Source organism: Mus pahari, chromosome 18 (genome assembly GCF_900095145.1).
Source record: "Mus pahari chromosome 18, PAHARI_EIJ_v1.1, whole genome shotgun sequence".
NCBI lineage: Eukaryota > Metazoa > Chordata > Mammalia > Rodentia > Muridae > Mus > Mus pahari.
The window spans coordinates 52,736,151-52,761,595 of NC_034607.1; the positions used below are offsets into that span (position 1 = coordinate 52,736,151).

Sequence of the window (25,445 nt, forward strand, 5' to 3'; positions counted from 1 at the left end):
ACTATCCTAAATTCAGAAGGTCTGATGGCAAGCCGGCATAAGCAGAGGACTATCTGTGTGGGTGTATCGGGGCTGGGGGAGTATCACTGGCCCAGACTGGCCTGGAATCTGGATTCAGCCTCAGCCTCTCAGACGCTGGGATGAACAAGGAAAGCATCTCTGCTCGTCTTGTACAATTTCCTAGGGTTTTCCCTCAGACTCCACCCTCTCCTAGTTGCTTTTCTCACTTCTGCCTCCCTATTTCTAGGTAAGCTTTCCCTGACCTTTTGGGCCATTTGTCCCATGCAAACCCAACAGTGAAGAGACTATTAGATTGTTCAGCAACTCTGCTTACAGTGATGGCCAGCTTCCCCAACAGTGTCACTAAATGATACCTTTGACTGGCAAGAGAGTAACTAGCACTCTTAATTTCTCTTGCCTGGAGGTTAATGTGGAGGGAAAGAGCCCAAGTAGTGAGTGTTCAGTCATTGGCTCTTCCTGCTCTAAGATCCAGTGCACACCATCAGCTGTGCATGGTGAAAATCTGTTTCCCCATCTCTGTTACCTCTAGATTTTGGCCATAGTATGGGAGGGGTGATACTCCTCCACCAGTAGTATACATAAGCATTGTGCTGCAGGGTCAGAAAATCACATGACTCATTTGTCCTTCATTCAGCCAGTGTTCTTTAAGTCAGCTTTCCAGCCCACTTCCGGAGGTGTCATAAGGTTGTGAGCCAGTTAGCACTCAAGTTTATGCCAAACTTGTCCCCCTATTTAATGCCATTGCAGCTTGGCTTTTCCAGAAGTGACAGGTCTACTACCACTCCACCCACTCAAAGTGGTGTCCTAGGATACCTCCCTTAACTATTCTTTGGGGTTCACACCATTTTTCCCCCAAAATATCCATGCTAGTTTGTGAGTTTCTCCTCATTACATCAATGATTAGTGCATATACACATTAAGCACAAACTTTTTTTATTTTGAGCCTCAAAAGAATTGGTCCTGATAGAGAATTGATGCAAGGTGGCCAACCAAGGCTTGTCATGTACAAAGTAAAGTCTCAAGGAGATGTTGCAAATGGTCATAAGGGTCGTGCCTTAAATGTAGCTTAATAAAGCAAAGGCTGAGGCTCCTGCAAACCCTGGATCCGGGCAATTCTGCTGAACTGCACATGTGGCACAGCGATGGTTCCTTCTATCATCTTCCTCCCTGGTTGGTATTCTCCTGAGGTAGCCTAGTTTGTGCTCTGAGCCCAGAGAAAACGTAACAGTAAGAAACAGAGAAACAAAAGTCTTCCTGGCTTTGGTTTTAGAAGCTCCCTGGGGATGGGAAAGAACAAAGTAATGGCACAGACAGATGTCTGGAAGAAAGGAGGAGCCTGCAACTGGGAAGTCCTGAGAAGACAGGATGTGTGGCCGGGAACTCTGCCCCATGACCCATGTTCACTTGGAAGATAAGCAGTCTCAGCTGGGTTTGTAAGACTTGGAAACCGAGAGAGTACATGTTCCCTTTGACCTTAGTAGAGTTCCCCCGAAAGTCTCAGAACCTCAGGAAAGAAATAACGTCTTCCCATGTGTGTGTCTACGAGCACGAGGGCATGTTCCCTCGTGTGCGCACAGACACACACACGCACAAATTTTCCTCTCCATTGCTGTGATTTAACACTGGCCAAAGTAGACGTGCAGGTTCTAGTTCATCACCGAGATAACCGTGGAGGGAAATGCTTCTTAGTGGCTTATCCCCGTGACTTGCTCAACTGCTTTCTAATAGAACCCACCTGCCTCTGGGTGGCCCCACCTTCAATACCTGGACCCTCCCACATCAAATATTCATCAAGAAAATACCCACAGACATGCCCACAGATCAATCTTATGGAGGAAATTCCTAGAGCATCCCTCTTCCTAGGGGACTCTCAATTTGTGTCAAGTTTACAAAAACATAACCAGCACAATATCCAACAGAAATATCTTCAGAAGTCATTGTTTGGGAATTCCAGTCCATGGACTCCAACAGCAGCACTGTCCTGCCATGCGGCACACCATCTGTCTTCCTTAGGGTTTCATTACTGTGAAGGGACACCATGACCAAGACAACTCTTATAAGGGACAACACTTCATTGGGGCTGGCTTACAGGTTCAGGGGTTCAGTCCATTTTCATCAAGGCAGGAAGCATGGCAACCTCCAGGCAGGCATGGTGCTGGAGAAGGAGCTGAGAGTTCTATATCCTCATCCACAGGAAGCAGGGAGCAGATTGACTTCCAGGAAGAAGGTCTTTCAAAGTCCATCCTCATAGTGACACACTTCCTCCAACAAGGCCATACCTTCTAATGGTGCCACTCCCTGAGTCAAGCATCTTCAAAGCACCACACCATCTTTTTTGTCATCTGAAGCTTTGTCAGCTGAAGTTAGATGTAATAAAATGTGTGAACTAAGAGTTATATCCATCGTTCACAGCTTATATTCAGATATAACATTTCCCATGGAGAAAAGGTACACAATTGGCCAATTAAAGACGTTCTGGAAACCAGGGGTAAAAGCTCTGGATCTACAGCATGCAAAGGAAGCCAGTAACAGAGCAAAGGCCGCTCCTAACAGTAAGGTGCCCCTGTCATCAGGCCTCAGAATCAAGATGTGTTCTGAAAAGTGACGCTGCTTCAGCAGCCATCGCCACCCAAAACAACCTCTTTCCTTAAGCTCAAGAATGACCCTGCTTTTATGATCAGTTGTTAAAAAAACACAGCTAAGACATAGTAACATTGCAAATTAATTAATTTTAATTTATGCATATTGGACATTGTAATAAGAATGCACATTTGAAAACCAATTCACATAAATGAACACATGTTCACTCCCTCCGCAGAGAGAACACATGGGGTTTGCAGACTCCTTGCAGTTAACTCCAGAGCCCCCAAGGGCCCAGGATCCATCAGGTGAGATCTACTTGACCAAATAATTTTATATAGGTCTTGTGTTTAAAATCCTGTATGTGTTCCTAGCATCTGACAGAAAGCACTCGTCAAGCACTCTGCTCTGCGCACTCACAGAAGTAGGACAGCCTCACAACACGTCGCCCTTTTGTGTTTGCAAAGTCTTCATGCCGGCTGAATCACAGCTTGCATTTCACTCCTCCTAACACCTTGCAACATCACCAAATATTTGCTGGAGTCTGTGAAGGGCGGCTGTGGAATTAGTAAAGCAGAGTGAGGCCTTCTGACGCTCCCGCCCTCTCAGCACCTTCTGTTCCAGCGCCCGCCCAAAAGGCAGCTTGAGGACTCAGATTGCTTCTCCAGATCATGACAGTTCTTGGCACCATAGCCCAGGGCAAGAAGGGAAGTAGAGGAAATATTGTGGAGCCTTGCAGGTGCTGGTACATAATATTGTCACTTTACAGAATTGGATTTCTAAATGACTCCATGAAGGTGAGTTGCTATGGTAACCAGCATTCTCAACTTTTATATCTGGGAGTGAGGATAGCGTGGGCCATTTCTATTTGGGAATATATATTCTGGGCTTAATGAATAACATTCCATGCTCCTACTCCTAGGTAACCAGGCACATGTAATACTAGACCAGGGAAGGGCCCTTAGCAACCATCTAAATACACCTAGTTAGACACAGGAATTTGAATCTCGGGGAGTGATGCTGTACTGGGACCTGTCCCCTCAGGAACTATGTTCCCCTGTTTAGAATTTTTAGTGCCTTTAAAATTTAGACCACACTGCCTTTCCAAATGGGCTCACACATGTTCATGAGTAGATGAGCAGACAAGAGCCACAGGTAAGGACATAGGACAGTGTCACCTTCACTAAGGTATTAAGTCAGGTCCATTAACGTGCTTGTTTCTTAGGCGATCTTTCCACCACAGCACACGTGGACTCCGTGTGTCAACTTCCGTGAATTCAGAATGGTGAATAAGGACAGCGCAGGATCTGGGGAGTGATGGGCAGAGTCCTGCTGTATGGAGCATGCATAAATTACTGCTCTCCAAAGAATTGCAATAAGCCACAATTAAAATGAATATGTTAAAGTCTCTTTAGTGATTAAAAAGTTAATCCTTTGGGTTTTTTTTTCCCAAAGCCTACCTAGTTTCATGAAACATTTTCAAATAGACATATACAAAAAAATAACTTCTGGGTAAGAACTTTCTTCTAGTTAATAATTTATCAGCCTATAGAAAATTGAGCCACTAGAAGTGTCTGTACGGTTCCTTGTGAAGAAGAGTAGGAGCCCAGAGTATATAGTACAACTCCTTCATGAGCAAGACAAAAGTCCAAAATTAAAGTTAAAAATTAAAGTGCTAGTATATCTTAGTATATTATGTTACTTGGCAGTCTTTAAGCATGTGAGGATCACTCAGAGAGCTTGTTAAGGTGCAGATTCTTGTTCAGGAGGTCTGGGTGGCACCCCGCATTGCCCCCATGTTCTCAGCTGTGGGTGGCACCCCGCATTGCCCCCATGTTCTCAGCTGTGGGTGGCACCCCGCATTGCCNCCGCATTGCCCCCATGTTCTCAGCTGTGGGTGGCACCCCGCATTGCCCCCATGTCCTCAGCTATGGGTGACACCCTGCATTGTCCCCATGTTCTCAGTTGTGGGTGGCACCCCACATTGCCCCCATGTTCTCAGCTGGGGTCAGTGCCTCTGACCTTTAGCTTGCACCTTGAGTAAAAAGGGCGTAATTTCTTTGCTGTCTTCCTGATGTGTTTTCTGGTCACCTCTGACTTTCACAGGACTCTTCCTGGCTTCTAGACTCACGGTGCTCTTGTGATGTGTAGCATCTGCCTGGCACCGAGGTGCCGTTGTGTGTACATATATGTCTTTCCTGCACACATTTCATTATCACTGACCACACTGTAAATCCATCCGTTTGCTCAGCTCCGTGTATGGAGTTATTGTTATTGAGTTTGGGGGTTGTGCCTGTGACCCGAGTCAGGTCCTCAATGAGCAATTAAAACAGTTAAATTATTAAGTGGAAAGCAGAAAAAAGGAGAGAGGTTCCATGTGGCCACATTGGGAAGAGGGACGAAGAGATCCATCAAACCCTTCGAGTCTGTCTCTGGGGGCATGACAAAAGGTCAAAGTGTAAACAGAGGCCAAGGCTATGCACATCTAAGCAGTCTCAGTCAGGGTGTTTCATCATTAGTTTCATCCCACACTGTGTCTCTTTCAAGGAGAAACGTTCCCCTTTTGGTAGCTGCCCTTCCTTCTCCCACCATGAGATTCCTAGGCAAGTTCCCATTTCTTTGGGATCCCTTGTTTCAGTAGTCTGACAGATTGAGAGACACAGTATCTCTTTACATTATCTTCATGTCTGCCAGACCAGTTGCTGAATGCATGAACTCAGCAGCTAGATGTTCATGATGAAGTTAGTAGCTACTCATGATTGGTTAGTACACAGAGGGTTATATTCTTCTTTCACCAACTATGCTTAGGTCACTCACAAGCTCAAGACCTAAAGGTCTTGCCCAAGAAATACTGAGTCTACTCTGACTTGACTCTCCTCTTCTCTAAGTTAACTTCAGAAACCAAGGGCCATGCAGAGACTTCTTACTGGGTCTCTGATAAAACACCAGTCTCTTGTGAGAATTTTTATAATAGAAGGAAGTATATTATTGGCTTATGAGCCACTATAATAGAAGCACTAGAATATGCTAGAAAGAACTTAGCTATTGAAGACAACAGATTCGGGTCCGGAGTGTTATTTTCCTGCTGCGGGTTTTGTATTTTAAGAAAAGTTACTTCAAGTTGCTTGAAATTGCTTTCCTCCCTTGTAAAGTGGGCTAGCTTCTCCTGCGGCAACTGTAAGAGCTACAGTATGCATTGTAAATTGCCTAGCATGGCGCTCAGTAAAGACAGATGTTATAAACTCAGCAGAATCCCTTCCAAGCAGAATTGAAAATTGAACCTTTGCCACCTCCAGTCTGAAAAAGCCTGCGGGATAGCTTGCAAGAGAAGCATTCGCGCCATCTAGTGGTTGACTACATCTGAGACTGTGGGAGAGAAGCATTCGTGCCACCTAGTGGTTGACTACATCTGAGACTGTGGGATAGCTTGCGAGAGAAGCATTTGCGCCACCTAGTGGTTGACTATGTCTGAGGCTCACACCATCTTCTCCATGTACCCATGAGTGGTCATTTGATTAGTGTTGTTCAACAGGCATTTGTAAATACCTGAGGGCCAGCCAGTCCCTGGTTTAGTTACTGAAGCTACAACAGTGAACAAAATAGGCATGGCCTTGCCTTTAGAAAGTTTGTCACCAAGAAGGGAAGACTGAACATAAACAATTGACAAAAATAAATTCATTTTGTAAAAAGAAACATAAAGAGTGCAGGGTCCCATGAGTCTAAGGTAAAGCTTGCCTGGGGAAGTGACACTGAAAGAAGAGCAGATTGTGGCCACCTTAGGCATGGAGCAGTCACTCAGCAGCATCCCCCTGGACAGACAGACATAGCAACCCCACTGAGCTCATGGCAGAGATTGGGTGCCCAGTCTAGAACTGGGCCTCTCGTGTCCTCCATTGCATGATGACTGCAGCCTCTCCATGCAAGTCGAGCCCCCACGAAGCACTGCTGATTTTTCATAGTATCATCATCTTGCCGACAAACTCACCCACAGTCAAAAAAAAAAAAAAAAATGACCCGTGAGAGAAGAGACTCAACGGCAGATCTTTCTCCCAGCAAAGTCCTCGCTCTTTCCTCTATACATGCTGTCCCCCGCATCACCCACCACGGCCAAAACCAGCTCTCTTTATTCTGTATGATACTGCAGAAAGTAGACCTTCAAAGGTGCCTGGGGATAATGAAGATGTGAAGGGGCACTAGTAGTGCCGTGGGCCACATGGGAGCAGGGAGAACTGGCTAGTCACTCAACTCTGCATGACTAGAGAGTAAACCCCGGGGACCTGCCCCACCCCGAGGACTGAGAGTATTGCATATGCTGCTCTCTATGCTCCTGTGATTGGAGATGTGTTGCAGATGCTTCCAAAATTAAAATGATACGGGGGACCATTTGGAGAAAAGACACGCTTCCTCTGGAAACCCATAGGAAAATGCAAAATTTGCTGAGCAGCGATCATTGAAGCATCTCTGTAAAGAATGTAGGCTTGAGGCATTTCCTGTTAACACGGGACTTTCAAATGATTGGCCCCAGGTGAACTAGACAACTGGCCACCCTAGCAGCAGGTCAGACTGGCTATTTGATGTACCTATTGAAATCAAGCCAAGACAGATACTGAGATCTGGGGTCCATCAGAAGGTTTAGTCATAGACCACTGCAAAACAGATGGGGCAAACTTGGCACAGGTTCCTCTGTAAGAGTGTGTTTGCGTTCAGCGTCTGGGTTTCTTTTTTTAAAGTAGTTTTCTAAATTAGCATACCAGCTCCTTCTCTGGGCATGGTGGGCAGAGCTGGTTGGTCCCAGGCCCTAGAGGGCTCAGCTGGAGCATAGACCCCACCATCAGGCCACCCTGCCCCTGATCGTCCCCATCTAAGTAACAAATGAGGAGCATTCCCTATCCCTGAGACAACATGCAACTATATTAGTTAATGCAGGCAGAGTGGCCTGTAGGATACAGGAAGAAGTGTCACCCTGGCATTCTCAAGAAGAGGAACGAATGTGCGGCCCTGGCTGGACCATGACTTCCCGAGGTCGGTCTCCCCGTCTGTAAGAATCCCTGCCAAAAGATATCCGAAGGAAGCAAGCGGAGCAGCCAACAGGAGAGAACTGGAAAACAATGCTTTATTCTCGGGCATCAAAGCACCTGGCTATACTGAACTCAGCCATGAAGGTTTCCATCCGTGTGTTTACCTACCTCATTTCAGTAAGTGCTCAGGAGCCAGACCCCAGTCCCGGTGCTTTCCACACTTAGCTCACTTTCTCCTCGTGGCACTCTTCAGAAGCAACTGCTGTTAGCAGTTCCATCTTATAGATGAAAAGTTACAATGTTCTCATCTTCTACAAGATCTTAAGAGAGTTAGTTTGTTGTTCTTTCTGTTCCCCTCAACAAAATAGGAAGGATACATTATGGCATCTGCCCCATAAGGTCACTATGAACATTAGATGTAACTAATCTACAGCGTGTACTTAGGAGAGTGCTTCAGACAAAGTAAACTTTGTATTAAACCCAAAGTACCCGACTGCACAACTGGAATGATAAAACATGTATTCAAAAACATAACCGACAGTACAGAGCCAGGCTTGGTGGTGCTGGCCTGTAACCTCAGCATTTGGGAGACTGGTGTGAGAGGGTCATAAGTTCAAAACTAGCCTGGGCTGTGGCAAAACCCTGTCTCAGAATAAGAGGGGTGTGTGTGGGCTCGTGGGCACGATCTCTTACTGCACAATCGTGAAGACCTGTGCTCAGATCCTTGTGGCTAAGTAAAGAGCCAGGCTAAGGAAGCTGTGGATGCAGATTCCCGGTCCAGAAAGCTTGGGTTAGGTCCCTATGGCAGCTCTCCCTTCCCCTGCCGGCGGAAACACCATTATCCCCAGGCTTCATCTTGCCAGATATACCTTGGCTCAACAACCGCAGCCTCTCCACATCTGACTGTAACCCCCACAAAGACATTCCATCCACCTTAAGCTAGGGCGCCTCCCCATCGAAGATGACTGGCCAGAGATGGGAACTGCGAGGCTAGAGCATTTTCCCCGAGAGAAGCATGGTTAAGCTATTCTCTAATAGCACTGGGGTCCTGGCAAAGTCACCCCACATTCTCCATGGTGGGGGTAGGTGCTGGACTGTATTTTGGAAAGTATGAACAGGTCTTGGAGCTACCAAGAGGAAACAAGAGCCCCATCCTCCCTTTCAGAACAGGAATGACTTTCAGAATGGAAACCCTTCTCTGTGGCCAATGACATGAGCTATTCTATGGTTCTACACAACCGTGCAGCCAACCTACAGTCACTTCCCTCACTGGAGACAGAGCCTCGCTCTCAGCTTCAGGGAATTCACCTCATTGGCACTGTTTGCTGTCAAACGGATTCTCCATCCTCTTTCTCTCCTTAATCAGTCAGCTCCTTGGGCAATCTTAATTTTATTTCGAGCTGGGCAGCAGTGAAAAATTATAGGAACCATAAACTGGGAGGGCATTGCCTTACTTCAATTCCTGTGCGATGTGTGCTTGCCTGGCTTAGAAAGTCGAAGATCTCTGAATGCATGCAAACATATATGCATACTTATACACACACACACATACAAACACATACACACACACACACACACACACACACACACACACACACACACACACAGTGTATGTAATACTAGGGATTTGTAAAGTTTTTCACCAGTCCTAGAAAATTACATTCACAATTCTAATTCCAAGAGCACTACCATCATTGGAGGGACAGGCTAAGATTTGTAAATAGCTAGGCTAAGATTTGTAAATAGCTGTGAACTAGATTCTGACCTCGCAACACAGACCAGGCAAAAGAGAGTCCAGGGAAGATGGGGTAATGAGGACTGCTAAAAACCTGCTGTCTTCACCCTCAGAGGTCCCCTCCTTTTCTGAGGGATCCCATCCTAGGCACACAGGTGAGGTTGACTGAGAGCTTTTATGTCTGAAGCCATGCCTTGTTCCTGATCTTCGTACCAAGAACCACTATGGACTGGTTACAGCTCAGGTCAACTTTTCTTTGGCACCCTCCATCCCACCGCTTACACTTTGTTCCCATTCCAAGCCTCCTCCTCCGGTAGCCAGCCAAGCAGCTCTGTGCAATTCAACAAAACTTAGAGGGCAGTGTGCAGCTTGGCACTGTGCTCAGAAACACAGTCGTCCTGGCAACATGTCTGCTGCAAGCTCTCTGACCTTGGGCTTCCAGGGGGACTGTGTTCTTGCTCCGTCGTACAGAAATAATGCAAGAAAATGACTGAGGAGCTAACTCACGGGCTGAAACAATGCTGGGACAGTTAAGGACACGCATGTCTGTCCAACTCAGCTTATTTATTTATTTAAGTTATTATTTAAGACAGGGAGGTACTGTGCAGCCTAGGCTGGTCTTGGTGTACCTGCCTCAGCCTTCTGAGTTCTCGGGCTAGGGGCATGCACTGCCACAGCCTGCAGGCTCGAAGGCAGGTGTGCTTCATTTCACTTTGTACTTTACTTTCTGAGATGGGGAGGGGGGCCTTCAGCAGTGATCATGGTTCCAGGTGACTTTTTCAGTCACACCAGTTCTCTTTGCCTGGGGCTTTTGTTCCTGCACTTGAGTTACCAACTGTCAGCTGTAATCTGAAAAGGCTAAAGGACGAATTTCGGAAGTAAATATTTTTTTAGCTTATATTAGAGTATAATTGTGTTATTTTAGTTCTATTTCTTGCTATTAATAGGTTATTGTATCTAACTGATTAAGCTTTACCATAGACATGTATATGTTGGGAAAAGCCGTATTTACAGGTCTTAGTTCTATCTGTGGCCCTGGGCATCCTCCAGGGATCCTTGACAAGGTAGGGCTAGTGTATTCAATGTATTGGATGATAGTAACTTAATTTCTATTTTTATTAACAATAGTTTACAAGGGACTATGCTCATCGGGAGCTGAGCATTCTGGAAGCTCTTGGCCTGAGCCAGGCAGCTTGACTTGTGGAAGAACACAGCCCAGGTTTTTATTTAGGACTCAGACGGTTGAAGTTAGAGTCAGAGACACAAAGGAGATCAAAACACAGGGAATTGGAATTGCATAAACCATAAGGCACAGAATTAAATGTGTAAGATAGGGAAGAGGAGAAAATATTTGCTAGGCCTTGGTTGGTGGAACACTTCCCTCCACAGACTATGTACAATTTATTTAATCATAACTAACTGGGCAACTGGACATTGTTGCCTTAATGTTCAGGTGAGCAGCAGGTGTGAAAATGCAGCCAAGCAGCAGAGGTGAGGGAGTGGCATGGCTCCTCCAAGCCCATCCTCCCATCCATCCTCCTGACCATCCTCCCAGATCATCCTCCCAACCCATCCTCCCAGCCCTTCCTCCAGACCATCCTCCCAGCACTTCCTCCCAGACCATCCTCCAGACCATCCTCCCAGCCCTTCCTCCCAGACCATCCTCCCAGATCATCCTCTCAGATCATCCTCCCAGACCATCCTCCCAGACCATCCTCCCAGTCCTCCAGATCATCCTCCCAGACCATCCTCTCAGATCATCCTCCCAGACCATCCTCCCAGATCATCCTCCCAAACCATCCTCCCAGATCATCCTCTCAGATCATCCTCCCAGATCATCCTCCCAGATCATCCTCCCAGACCATCCTCCAGAACCATCCTCCTGACCCTCCTCCCAGATCATCCTCCTGACTATCCTCCCAGATCATCCTCCCAGACCTTGGTCCAGGAAGTACTCTTTTCCTTTTACTTCAGCTTTTCAGTTACTACCTTGACAATTTAAAATAATACCCTATGAAATGGATTATATCTGCACACAAGAATACACTTACCATGCATATTACTGAAGGAAATAAACACCTTTGGACCCATCTTCCACCCAGCTGAAGGGACAGAAAACTTTAATGGTAAGCAATGGGTGCATGGCTACCTCCCTTGTCTCAACCCTCACCCTTGCTTCCCTCAGAGGTAATTATAGCATTGAAATGGGTGATGTCTCCTTTGCCCTTTAATGTCTATGGTCTTTGAACTAGAATGGCCCCACAGGACCATATATTTGAACGATTAGTCGCCAGGGACTGGACTTGTTTGAAAGGATCAAGAGGTGTGGCCTTGGGGGAACTGAGAGTGGGCTTTGAGGTTTCATAGCCCATGCCAGGCTCAGGCCCAGACACTCTCTGCTTGCAGATCAGGATGTGCCTCTCAGCTGCAGTGCTGAGTCACCATACTCTCTGTCATGATGACAGTGGACTAAACCTCTGGAACTGTAAGCAAGCTCAGTCAAGTGCTCTGTTGTATAAGAGCCACTGTGGTCATGGTGTGCCTCTTCATGGCACTAGGGCAGTGACTAAGACACCTGGCAAGGAATGGCCTCAGGCATGCTACACTCTCAGCCCTTCAACCTTTTAGTGTTTCTCAGACTCCCCCCCCCCCAGTTATTTTGATGACATTTTATTCCCATGAGTGTTTTTGTAGCATACATATTTATGTATGAGAATAATACCATTTTATCCCTTCCGAACTGTTTTGTGTGTGTGTGTGGCTTGTGGATAGTATAGTATAGTCTTATAGCACCCACTTAGTAAACATTTCTTGTGGGCAGTGAGGGGGTTCTGCAGGCAAAGGAGCTTGTCACCAGTCTGACAACATGAGACCCCAATGGCTTCCTCAAATTGTCCTTACAGCTCTCTGTACATGCCACATGTCACATACTTGGCAACAAAGGGATAGATAAATAGATAAATAGATAAATAATGTAGGTTTAAAAAATGCTTAAAATATGCCATATCACCTCTACCTCTGTCTCCGTCTCTACAGCTATATCTGTATCTTTTATGCTTTCTTACTCTCTTTCTTCTTTGTAAAGATCCATTTTATTTTTTTCTGTGTTTAAGAAAACTAGCTTTCCAGGACCACTCATTGAAAGTTTACTATCCCATATAAGCCACTGTCTCCTAAAGTCACCGCCCCCTAGAGCCACTACCCCATATAGCCACCACCCCTATAGCCACCGCCTCCTATAGCCACCACCCCCTGTAGCCACCTCTAGTGTCTCCTCTGCCATATGTGTGCAAGGGTGCTCTGTTCCGCCTCTCCCTTCTGTTCTATTGTGTGCTTCTTTAACCCTGTACTAATAACAAAGTTATCGTTTCTATTGCTGAATGCATTCTTTTCTTGGACTCCTTCTTGTCTCTACTAAAAAAGCAAACAGAACAATGGATTCTGGGTTACAAATGAGTGTTTGTTTAGCACTTGCCTTTTAAGTCTTTGTCCACCAGCTCAACAAAAAGAAAATCCACCCAAACGCTACTAATAATGAATGAGTCTTGATACTTAGTAAGCTAAGTTTCAGTCTTGATACTTGGTAAGCTAAGTTTCTCTTCTTCTTTAGAAGCATCATGTCTATCCTTTGCTCTTGGCTGTTTCCTGTCAATTTTTGTCATGGTTAGTCAGATTCCAAAAGAGAACATCCTGTACGAGAAGCAAGGGCAGGGGTAGGCAGCAACAGACAGAGCCGTGACAGGGAGGTCATGTGGGGGCAGAGCATGTTTCAGAACACCCCATGGCTGAAGTCCAAGGAGCAAGGACTGGGGGATGCAATATGGCAGCCCTTTACAGGGGTGCTCAACCAGGGTCAGAGCATGTGGCTGTCTCCATGTGTCAGTAACTCTGGATGTCACTGAGCCTCTCGCTGAGCCTCCTGTGGGGAGATTTGTTAAAACTAGAACCTCTCACTCTGAAATAGCTGAAGCCAAAAAAAAAAAAAAAAAAAAACTTAATTGTTGAACTCAGCTCTAGACTAAGAAGATAAGTTAAAAAAAAAAAAAAAAAAGGAAAAACAAGACAAGAATTTAGGGTTCAGGCTAATAGTGATCAATTATCCCTGCAAGGGGATAATCCTAGTTAGATCAATAGCTTCCTAAGAGGCTCTCATATCAACCCATGCCACTGGTGTATATTTTGTTTATTTAAGGTAATGGTTATTGGGCATTTACTATGAAGCTGCATCTCTTCTAAGCACATTGAGGATGTAACTAACTTAAGGACCCCTCAAAATCCGAACTGACTCCAAGTATGAACCCAACCAATTACGGAGCAGTCGGTATTTGCCTCCGAGGAAGCGATGACTGAGAAAAAGCAGAGAATTCCCTTTATGTACAGAGCTCTGACAATCAGTCCTCAAACTGGGCTTTGGGTTTTTGCCCTAATGGATCTTACTTAGTTAACCCAGATGGAAAAGATGCAAACCAGGAGTTATCAGGTTGTACCATGGAAAACAAGGGCAGACAAGATGCTGACTCTATCACCTGTGAAGACAGGAAGGCAGGAAGGAGGGCCAGGAAGATGGACAGCTACCCTTCACACCTAGGGCACCCATGATGTGCTTGGTCGAGGCCACACAAACAAAGGCTTGGCCCCCTGCTCTGGACCAGGAAGTCCTTGGTGTCAGATGCCAAGTTTTGGCATCAAGGATTTTTCAACAAGGAAGGCAGCTGCCTGAAAACCTTTGTGGAGCAAGACAGGTTATAAATAGACCTATAAATTTTTGTAAGCAGAAGGCAACAGGCTTAGCAGAGCTGCTCTTCCCCTTTGGTTCTTCCTGCACGCCTTGCCTATCAAATCCCTGCTGCCAGGCAGAGCCGTCTGCCTACTAGCCAATCCGCTGCTCCAGGAGAGCAGCCAGGGTAGAAACTGGCTTCTATGACAACCTCAGGTTGTGACCTTGCTTGTGAAGGAGAGTAAATCTTCCTAACTTACCTCTGGCTAATTGGGCAGGAGATAAAGGAGACAGAATGCAGCGTATCCTCTCTAACTGGCTGGACGCAGCATTAATCCATCCTTTGCAGAGGCAGCCTTGGCTTAACAACAGACTGGGGAGAAGGGCTGTGTGCTGAGACCTGCTCTGGGGGTGTCTGTGTGCTCAGGAGCAGGGTGGGGGGCACTTCATCTCTTCTAGCAGACGCAGAGGCATCTGGGCATGCAGATGTAGAATTATTTGGGACCTGAAAGCTGAGTCTTTGCTGAGCTCAGAGCCACTTGGAGACTCATTAAAGCACAGGTTTTCAGGGGTCCCTCCCAATGTTTCTGATCTGATAGAACTAAGGTAGGGTCTAAGGACTTACATTTCCTGTAAGTCACCGGATGGCACTGGCACTGCCAGTCTGAGGAAGATGCTTTGAAAACCTTTAGTTTAGTTCAACTTCCTGATTTTTTGCAAACCAGGAAAACAAACCCCCAACCGTTGATTTAAAAAAAGAGATATGTCTAGTAGTCCCAGACTAGTGACTGGCTTCAGCCAGAGTAGCCCAGAGATTTCTAGACTCTTGTTTTGGTATTCTCTCTACCACTTCAGGCTGGCAGAGGACCGGAATTAAAATAGCAAGGTGAGAATGGCCAGTCTCCTACACTGGCTCTCCCTAGCCCAACACAGGCTCCTCAGGCTCAGCACATAAGTAGCCCACTCTGGTCCATCATCCACTATCCAGTAGGGCAGAGTGTCAGACAGTTGCCATAGCTGGTGCCCACTTCTAAGAGCCTGGCATCTATTTTACTGCCCTCCTCTCCCTGTTAGTCAGTGAACCTGAGATCTGAGGGCTCTTGCGCTGACCACTGACTACGCTGACCTGCTCTGAGCTGTAACTCTTTCTATAGCCTCCATGTGCTTTGGCCTTGGTGCCTGACATTTTGCTTTTTTTGCCCCACTTTTCTTGGAGCCAGAATTCTATTCTGAACGACTATGTGGAGGTTGGGTCAGGGGTATTGGCAGTGGGGGTTGGATGGGGTGTGGTGCTGGTGCTGGTGAACTCTTCTCCTGGTCTCATTCCTGGGTTGGAACATTCACCTGTACTCAAACCTGATGTCTATGCATTGCTTCTGGAAAGCAAACTTCTACATGTTATCCATCTACCCAGAAGCCTCTGGGCCTCTCACTAGCTCTTCATTCTCCCAGGCTACGCTTTGCCAACCAAACTCAACCCGGCATGAAATCTAAGGTGACACTGGCCTTACGCTGCCTTTCAGGGCTGACTTCTGCAGTGAAGCACGGTCCCCCGCTCCATCACACCCTCACCTCATTCCTTGGTTTCTTTGTGCCCAGGAGATCTGGCACAAAGGATCGATCCCTCCAGAGAGCAAGTCTCCCAGTGTTCCTCCTCAGTATGGAGAACGAGTAGTCAGGTCTATCAGCAGCCATGCCCCGACTGGCTCCCTGGATTTGGAAGACAGAGTTCCAGAAGAGGACAGAGACAGTTAACTGATTCTGGATTGATGGTTGGTTGGGCTAGCAAGATGGCCCAGCAGATAAAAAACAACCTTCCTGAAGCCCGAGGAGCTGAGTCCAATCCTATGGTAGAAGGGGAGAACCAACTTCAGGAAGTTTTCCCTGCCTTCCACATACGCACTCTGGCACCTATACACCATACACCATGCACACACACATACCACACATACGCCCACACATACACACACACTGCACACACATATCACATACATATTCACATTTACATATACTGCACACACATATCACACTCATACATGTGCGAGCACATATGCACACACACACACACACACACACACACACACACACACACACAGGAACAAGCTGGTTGGTGACTGGAGGAGATGGAGAACACCTCCTCCGAGTGGCGAGGAGGTGGGAAAGCAACAAAGAGATCCCTTCCAGAGGCCTTCCCCTGCTCAGTTTGTCTGCGATGAGACGACTTCACCACCCCTTACTCCAAATATCAGTGCTCTTGTGCAGCTGTTGTGGTGACACGGGAAGATGGGCAAGCGAGACAACCTACAGAAGTGTGACCTGCTCTGTTCACAGCTGCTGTGTGTAGCTCAAGTTACATCTGGGTTATCACATGATGCCAGGGGGTGAACATGGCAAGAGTGGGCAGTGCTAAACAGAGGTGCCAGGAGACAGGGGAGGAGAGCACTGTGAGGGACACAGGCCAGGACGGGAACATCCCTGTTTGCAAAACATTCTGGAAGCTTCTATGCAACTCTGAGGTGCTGGTGCTGGTGATTCTTCTTTCCACCATCACTCTGGCCATTTGAGAACTGGCCTGACCTGAGACATGGTAGATTCTCTTCAACTTAGACTCAGTCATCTCGGAATGCTCTCCTGATGAGAGAGTTCAGAGAAACTATCCATTTTCCTTATCAGTGAAGAAATGAATAGAAAGCAGAAAGTGTGATAGGGGAAGGAAAGGTTTGTAGAGGAGAAGATCGATACTGGTCACACACCATCAAAGTGGCTATTGTCCTAGAAGAAAAACTGTAAAAATCTATTGTTTTCAGGGTTTTATGATTTTGAAGAAGAGAAAATAAACTTCAATCTTTTTGACAGTTTGATTTAGGGACAATTCCAAAAGCCTTCCCAGGCCCTTCCCCTCCTCCCAGCCCCCCAGATATCCCATCACTTCTCCCAAGCAGACCTTGCATTGTGTAGAGAGGGTGTGGAAAGACAGGTTGGCACTTCTAGAGACTCCCCAAAGTGTTGTGGTGGGGGATTATTTTCTCTATCCTTTCCAAATAAGTGTCAGTTGTCATGGATGGATGGATGGTTGGCATATCACAGTGGGAATGCAACAGAACCAGGGAGAGGCCTCCTGCCAAAACCATTCCCTTCTTTATTTGTCTCTGGGCCAAGAGCTGCTGGAAAGTGTCTCTCAGAGCACACCTTGGTCCTGTCTCTGAGAAAGTCAAACATGGAAGTGACTAGCAGGTCTGATTGTACCTCTGTTGGAATCCAGATCCTGAAAGGCGTGGAGGAACTGTCTGGAGGCCAGTCTGCAGAGTGTCTGATGGATCAAATCCATGCCTCGCGTGGGCCCAAGAAGCTGTCAGGGTGCCTGGGCAAGGCAGAGCCGATCTGGACAATTCCTTCCAGATGCTTTGCCTGCCTTCTTTGGATTTGGGGCCAGTTGGAGCTCCCGGGCGGTCTCCCAAGGTAGCCTCCCCGAGGGCTCAGGGCAGCTATCCAGATGGGAGGGGCCAGACTAGGGATCATTGCCGCCAGCTTAGAATTAGAGGGAATGGCCTCCTCCTCTGTGCTGAGCATCTGGATATCATTTCCCAGCCTTTAAAACACTAACTCTTCTCTACCGCATGCAGCCGATTCTTTTCTTTCTTCGTTTCAAGCACTTAAGAGGACAATTTCAGGGGAAGCTGCTGCACCCAAATAGATTCAGATAATTTGGGACTATATGATATGGTGAAGTTCTGAGAAGGGGCTCTGCAACAATCTACTAGACAGCTAAGCATTCCCACTCCCAACCGTTAGGCTTCATCCTCAAGCAACGAGGCTGCCAACTTCAGAGACTCCAGGGCAATGCCAGGACTTTGCAATATATTTTACTGTTTCGTTTAGTTTTATTTTATCCTGTGCAAAATATAAAAAGGCAGATGTGGAAGATTTTCCTCCCTGTCAAAGGCTCCCCGATTAGGTAGTAGCAAGTGCGCACGTGACAGAACACTGGTACAGGAAGAATGGATGGCAGAGTGAAGAGGTGCAGATCAGAGGGCTGCTCGGAAGTGGTGTCCTCTGCTACGTGTCTCCTCTGGCTGCGGTAGAGCTCTCTGCTGTGAAGTGTAAACCCATTTGCCTAAGGTCGTTGCAACCACTTGGCTGCAAAGTGCTGAACACAGTCCTTCAGCAGCACCTTCTCTAAGCCTTCTTGCCTAGGGGAAGCAAGAAGATCATCTGTGTGACCATGGTGGAACAGGACAGAACCCTTTCCTGCTCCTAGTAACTAAATCCCGCCTTATGGGTCCTTTCTTTCCAGAAAACAGACAGTCACAGAGCAGCTTGTGCTACGGAGTTCCGAAGAAAGGAGTCCGTAAGTATTGGTGAACCAGGAATCAAAACAGGGGTCATCTGGGAAGAGAAAAGTTGTTAAAAGAAATATCCTTTCTGATCTAATAGCCAAAACAAGGTAAACTCAGGCATAGATGCACTCAAACATCCTATTTTCTATTGTGTTCCCTCTGAACTGTGCTTTTGTGGAATGATATTGGACACATCTTGAAAAGTAGAGATTTACAATTTTATCCATCAATTACTCTCCCAAGGTTGGCACGTTGAAGGATGGAGAAGTCTTACACACGAGGTGGCTGCCTCTTCCAGCACTTTGCTTTCTAAGGTCTCAGTTACTCCTAATCAGCTGAGGCCTGGAAATATTAAATGGGAAATCCCAGAAAGGCTGCTTTACATTCTGGGTTGTCCTGAGCAGTGTGATAAAATACATTGCCAACACCACCTACTCCAGAATATGAGTTATTGCTGTACCTGACATATTCATGTTGTATACACTCCCTGCTCCCTAGTCGCTTAACAGCTGTCTTGATCATATGACTTGTGTGGCAGTGGACCATGACAGGGGCCTGGTGCCCAGGAGCAGGTGAAGCTCCTACTGTCCCTCCAGGGTCTTCAGGGCTTCAAAGCCTTTAGCTCAACTAAGGACCAAGCTACTTCTCATTATCTACTGCCCCACAAAAACTAACCAATGAAGTGGAAACTTAAGGGTTCTTTGGAAAGTCAGTTGAATAGTGTTTTTCTGGGGATATGTTTCCCACATGAAGGATATATTTCGTCGAAGTGGACAGAGGTGTGAAAGGCTAAGGCAGACTTGAGAAGGAACAATTCACTGAAGCAGACACAGGAGAGAGGATGTTCTGTTAAAGCAAGCACGTGAAAGGACACGTGATGAAGGATTCTTTGCTGACTATGCACAGGTATTGGTCTGCCTTACATTGCATAGTTTAGCTACATTTGTCAGGACACCATAGAGAGAAACACACCAAAAAACTTCTGGTGGTGTGCTGCAGTTTCTTCCCACTGATTGGATACATGTGCTGTGCTGAAGTAAGACCCGTGGTGAGTCAGGCACCTGAAGGACACATGATGCTTGGAGGGAATAAATAACACTTGATGGAGTGATGGAGACAGAACTTGGCTTGCTGGTATAGTTAGCTACACAGTGCTCTAGTGAGTCTCGAGTCTTTGCTGATCTTTGCTTCCCTGAGAGAGGCACGGCCGAGAACTTCTCCTGGCCTCCTGCTTCCTCCTGATGACTCGAGCCAAGGCTGAGGCCTGCTAGGAACAAGGCTATCTCTACTACCACGGCTGGCTTGTGTTTGCTATCCTGACTCTACCAAACTAGAAGACTGGTGTCTCCGTGAAGCGTCTGCGAGTGGATCGAGCTGCCACTGCTAACCTGTGAAATCAACTGCCGATTTCCAGACAGCACAGACAGGAGTTGCTGCAAAGAACATTTCTAAGCAGCCCACTCCCCTCATGTCCTTTCCTCCCACTACCTCTGATGGGTGATGGGCCAGAAGGGGACAAAGCGTTCAACAACCATCATTAAAAGTAGGTTTTGAAAAGATCAAAGTTACAAACCACTGCCACATAGAGTGCCCAGACAGGCTTTGTTACTTCCCTCGGGTTTAAGTATCCACTGGGGATCTTGGAACACATGCCCCAAAGATAAAGGCAGACAGCTATGTGTCTCAAAGTCTTATGAACTACAGATGATCAAAAGTGTCTGTATCCTAGCGGAGCGAGGTGGTGAATACATGTTCTCACAACAAACAAGAAGCTGAAAGGGGAGGATTGTGAGTTTGAGGCTGACCTGGGCTACATGGTGAGACCCTGTCTCAAGAACAAAACAACAACATGCTTCCTGAAATCATTTCCTAGTCGACCTTGAGAGTGAATAATAATATTTAGTGTGTGCATTTGTGCAGTGCATACTTCATTATACAAAAATAGCTCATAAGTAAACACATGTATCTATGTACAGCAAACATGTAGTGACATGTTTCTAGGCAGCAAACACACATTGCTAACTCCTTAATCTATACGTACAGAAGTCACAAGAAAGCATGGGTATTCTTATTATTCGAGGGACCAAATTATTACTCCTGTCTTCCTGGATGCCTCAACATGCAAATCTACAACCCTGAGGCTCAGCCCCTCACCTGGTTTTTGGAGATGTTCCTAGACTTTCCAACAACTCCTTCACTCACTGTCGTAGTCAGCCCAGATTCCGGCACAGCAGCCATGATGTGGAATACCAGTCAAGCTCAGAGTTCAGAGTTCAGCCCTGAACTCCATCCCTGTCCACGTGCAGCCAGAAACAAGGTCTAACCTAAGCTCCTCTGCTGTGAGACACCCTTGACAGACTCTCACACACCACCAACAGTACTTTTCACGAAACTCATCCACTTGTAGCAGAAACACATCATTGGCACCTGCCAGCCATTCTGAAATAATGTTGTGGCAAGCACACAAGGGCATAACAGGTATTTTTTTTTCCCCCTCCAGATTTAAAGGAAGTGTCCTGGTATTGTTTGGCAGACCGGGAGACCTTATATGGCAAATAATTTCCCCTGGGCTGATGTCCCTTTTGTCACCCAGATGTTTTCAAGGGACACAGGCAGACACTCTCTTTCTCCCACTGTCCACCTGCTCTCTCTCCTGCAGCTGGTCAGGGATGGAGGGAGGAGTTCAAGATCCCCATGTGCCAGAGATCATCACCAAACCCCTTACCTGCTGAGCAGGGACTGTAGCAATCTACAGTCTAGAAAATACATCTCTGCCCAGCTCCATATTCCATAGCCAGCATCTCCACTTCCCCACATCTCCCCATGAGGTCTACCTTAGATGAAGAGTCAAGTGTTGGCTTAAACCCAGATTTCCTGGGACAACTCACTGTGCTAGAAGTAACAGGCTCATTTTGCCACTGAGCTGATAGTTATCATGACTCTGATGAGGAGTGTCAAGAAAACCTCCCCCCAGGAGGTTGGTACTAATCCTGTGGCTGTGGGGACAGTGTCACATTGATGAATCTGCCCACCTAGTAGCCTGTTCCTACCCACAGACTATAGATACTAAAAAATAGCCAGAGCCTCTGGGACCTGGACATGAGATGTCTCAGCAGTCGTCTCTCCTGACTTGAGGAGGCAAGGGAGAGATTGCTAACGCTCGTCAAGGAGACACAGGGCTGTTCTGGTAGAGCCCTCTCTGGAATCTAAGCGCAAAGGAAATGGGTTGAAAAGAGCAAGACTCTTCATTCACTCAGGAAGCTGTGGTGGAGGCACACCCTTCCTGCCTGGAGACTAAATGCCAAAGTCATTTGGCTCCAGGTAAGTTGCTGGCACAGAAAGGACCATTTCCTCCTGTTCAGCACCCTTCATGGAGCAGAGGGATCTGCTACCGGGCCCGCTGCTGCCATGCAGACACACCCCATTCAGTCTCCTTCCTGATGGCTTCTATCCATGGCTTCCCTTGGGATGCCACAGTGAGCCTTCCACTCGATACCAAACTGCTGTTCCTGTACTCTCTGCTTCTGTGCCTCCATTTCAGAAACTGGCAGCAGCATGCTTGACCCGGGTAATCACAACTTGCACCTCCTTGAGCTCCTCCGCCCTGTTCTGGAGCACTAGATTCCTCTAGTAAGCACTAGAGGAAGATGATGCCGCAGCCTGCTTTAGCAAGGGTATTTGGCTTAACTGTACTCCATAACTGCTCCCACTTAAGGAAGAGCAGAGCCAGTTGCCTTCCCTTCTTATTGCTCACTGTGTCCTTGTAACTCTTAGGAGACAATCAAGTTTCCTCCATGAGACAGTTGAGGACAATGTAGCCTCCTAGTGATCCCACCAAGAGCAGTCAGGAAACTGACAAAGCTCCAATTTCCAAACTAGTGACTAGGCTCCCAATTTCCACCCTGGAGATCTTTTGAAGTATTTCCCATATTCTCTTTCCCCAATGTGGAAACTGAAACTTAAAGTGCCCACTGCGTGATAGGGACGAAGCAGGCCGCTGGCCTTATCTCTCACAGCCCACCCACACAACCCATCTGTCTAAGCATACCAAAATAGCACCACAGTCTCCAGCTCCGCACCTTCGCTCCTGCCCCGCCCTCCCCCAGTTCTCTGCTTAATGAAATTTAATCATCCTTTAATCCTCAGCTCAACTGGCTTCTATGGTCCTTCCTGACTATTGCAGCAGGAAGTCATTTGTCTTGCTCAGGATACAGTTTATATATATATATATATAAGAGCAACTGGGACTTCACTGTGCTCTGCCTTGCAGATAAGTGGTTTGCAGGTGAATTTTGTCTTCCCAAGTGAGCTGTGAGCCTGAAGGAGACAGAAGCACTCCGCACATCTTAATGTTCCCTACCACCTTGCAATGATAAAAACTTAATATTTTGAGTCAGTAAATGAAATGGGGGATAAATGGCGTCTTCAAAATTACACGATGTTAGCCAGGCAGTGGTGGCGCACGCCTTTAATCCCAGCACTTGGGAGGCAGAGGCAAGTGGATTTCTGAGTTCGAAGCCAGCCTGGTCTACAGAGTGAGTTCCAGGACAGCCAGGGCTACACAGAGAAACCCTATCTCGAAAAACCAAAACCAAAACCAAAACCAAAAACAAAAAACAAAAAACAAACAAGCAAAAAAATTACACGATGTTGAAACTTGAATTTACAACTCCGGGATGGATCTCCACATTATTTCTTGCAAGCCACATTGACAGTGCAGTTGCCACTTCTGTTAGCCTCCCCGGAGACCCCAGCACAGCTGAACATAGGCTATTTTACATAGCAGAACTGAATGCTGTGTGGTCTGCACTGTTGGAACGGGTGGGCGGGCTTGAACAACTGAACTTCCTGGGTTGCTGACAGCTCCTTGAAAGGTTGCTTCCTCCTTTGGTAAGCTTGAGCGGCTGTCAGCCTGAGGAGAGTGAGGTTGTATAGAACAAGTGCCTTCCAGGTGAACAAAACTACAATGAAAGAGTGGGCCGCCGTTATCCTCTTTACATCTTCTAGTTTTTATAAGCACTAACTTCTCTCACTGGGCTCCATGATGTGGTTACAGAATACCATCTATATCCTCACGGAACACCAGCCTAGTGACTGCTTATCCATGGTCACTGCAAATAATCTAAGTAAAAAGATATCAAATCTTTTTTGTTTGGTTTCTTTTTTTTTTCCTTCGATTTAAGTTTATGTTGAGAAAAGATACATAATTTCAATTTATCTGAATTTGTTAACATTTAAAACCATACTTTGAGTAAATAGACTTACATCACATTCTTCTTTCCCTTTTGTACCCCAACTCCTCCTGGAGAGCCCCCTCCCTGCTTCAAAACCTGCAATACCTTTCATTTTTTATCATATTCTTTAAAATTTATAAAATATTGTAACAATAAAAATGAGTATTATAAAAGTTGTTTGATATAAAACANCAATCAATTCAACAGTCTTATGTAGATGTTTGTCTACAGCAATACTGAAAATACATGTTTTTCTCAGTATACGTTTTAAATAACTCCAAATATATTAACTGTATGATATTTTAGAATAATATATCACTATTAATTTTTAATGAACATAAATAGATAATGTCTTTTTGTTTGTTTGTTTTGTTTTTAGTAGAGTTTAAAATCTTGGCTCTTGTTGTGGTACAAACACAAAATAAGAACAGTTTTTGGACACTGGAGTTCATGGTAATAAGACTGTACTTGAATGTCCCTCACATCACCAAAAGATTTTACCTCCATAGTAGATAAGCTAAGAGTTGACAGTTCTGCTGAACCAAGGAATGAATTGTAGGCATGGTTTTTGGATACAGATTTCCTGCTATGGTCAAAGCTATTTGACTTGAGTGATTGTCATCATTCTCAGCCCACAGGGAACAGGTTACATTNNTTTAAGAAATGGTGTGTGTATTAAGATGGTCTATCCATGAAGTCATTCATCAACTGTTTCAATGAACAATGGTTCTGCTTGGAGGGTGGCACAGACATTAGGTGAGGGTAAGATTCTGGTTGATTGGCTGTGATGATTTTGAAAAACATTCATCTCAGAGTAAGAGTAACTTATAAAGTCCTCTTCTTCAAAATTGATACAATAATTATAAATATCAAGCAAAGTCTTCAGTCTCACTCTTTGCTGTTCTCTTACAAGCCACCTCCCAAGTTAATTGTCTACATTTCTTTTGGCTGTATAAATAATTTTGAAATATGTAAGATGTTCTGAAAACCATAGTATAGTATAAAAACATCAAATAATCTTACTAATAGAGAGGCTGAGATAGAAGAAGCATGATTTCAAGACCATTATGTGGCACACAGCAAGACCCTGTCATGTACAAGTGAGCAGAAAGTGTATATGGATTGTACAGTATTGGACCTATTTCTCCCATTACCAAATTAGAGAGACCACAGGATGACAGCTGACAAAATTCTAATTCATCATATTTTTGAATTTCAATTGATTAGATATGTTGGTAATATTAATTTTCATATTAAGAAATATTAAGGAAAAATGATTGTTACTTCCTGTTAATTTTCTTGTTAGAGGTAGAATTGTATTTGTGTGGGTTTGTTGAAAGATTACTTTCTTGCTTTTTCTAGGGTGTAGTTTCACTCATTGTGTTGGTGTTTTCCATCTATTTTCCTTTGTAGGGCTGGACTTGTGGAAAGATATTGTGTAAATTTGGTTTTGTCATGGAATGTCTTGGTTTCTCCATCTATTGTAATTGAGAGTTTTGTTGGTTATAGGAGTCTGGGCTGGTATTTGTGTTCTCTTAGGGTCTGTATGATATCTGCCCAGGATCTTCTGGCTTTCATAGTTTCTGGTGAGAAGTCTGGTGTAATTCTGATAGGTCTGCCTGTATATGTTACTTTTTCCCTACTGCTTTTAAAATTCTTTCTTTGTTTAGTGCATTTGGTGTTTTGATTATTATGTGACAGGAGAAATTTCTTTTCTGGTCCAGTCTATTTGGAGTTCTGTAGGCTTCTTGTATGTTCATGGGCATCTCTTTCTTTAGGTTAGGGAAGTTTTCTTCTATAATT

General features: G+C 45.7%; 1 pseudogene; it reads right to left on the reverse strand.

The window, feature by feature from the left end:
- Window positions 1-12,748: 12,748 nt before the first annotated feature.
- Window positions 12,749-12,881, reverse strand: LOC115062529 (annotated as a pseudogene).
- Window positions 12,882-25,445: the final 12,564 nt, after the last annotated feature.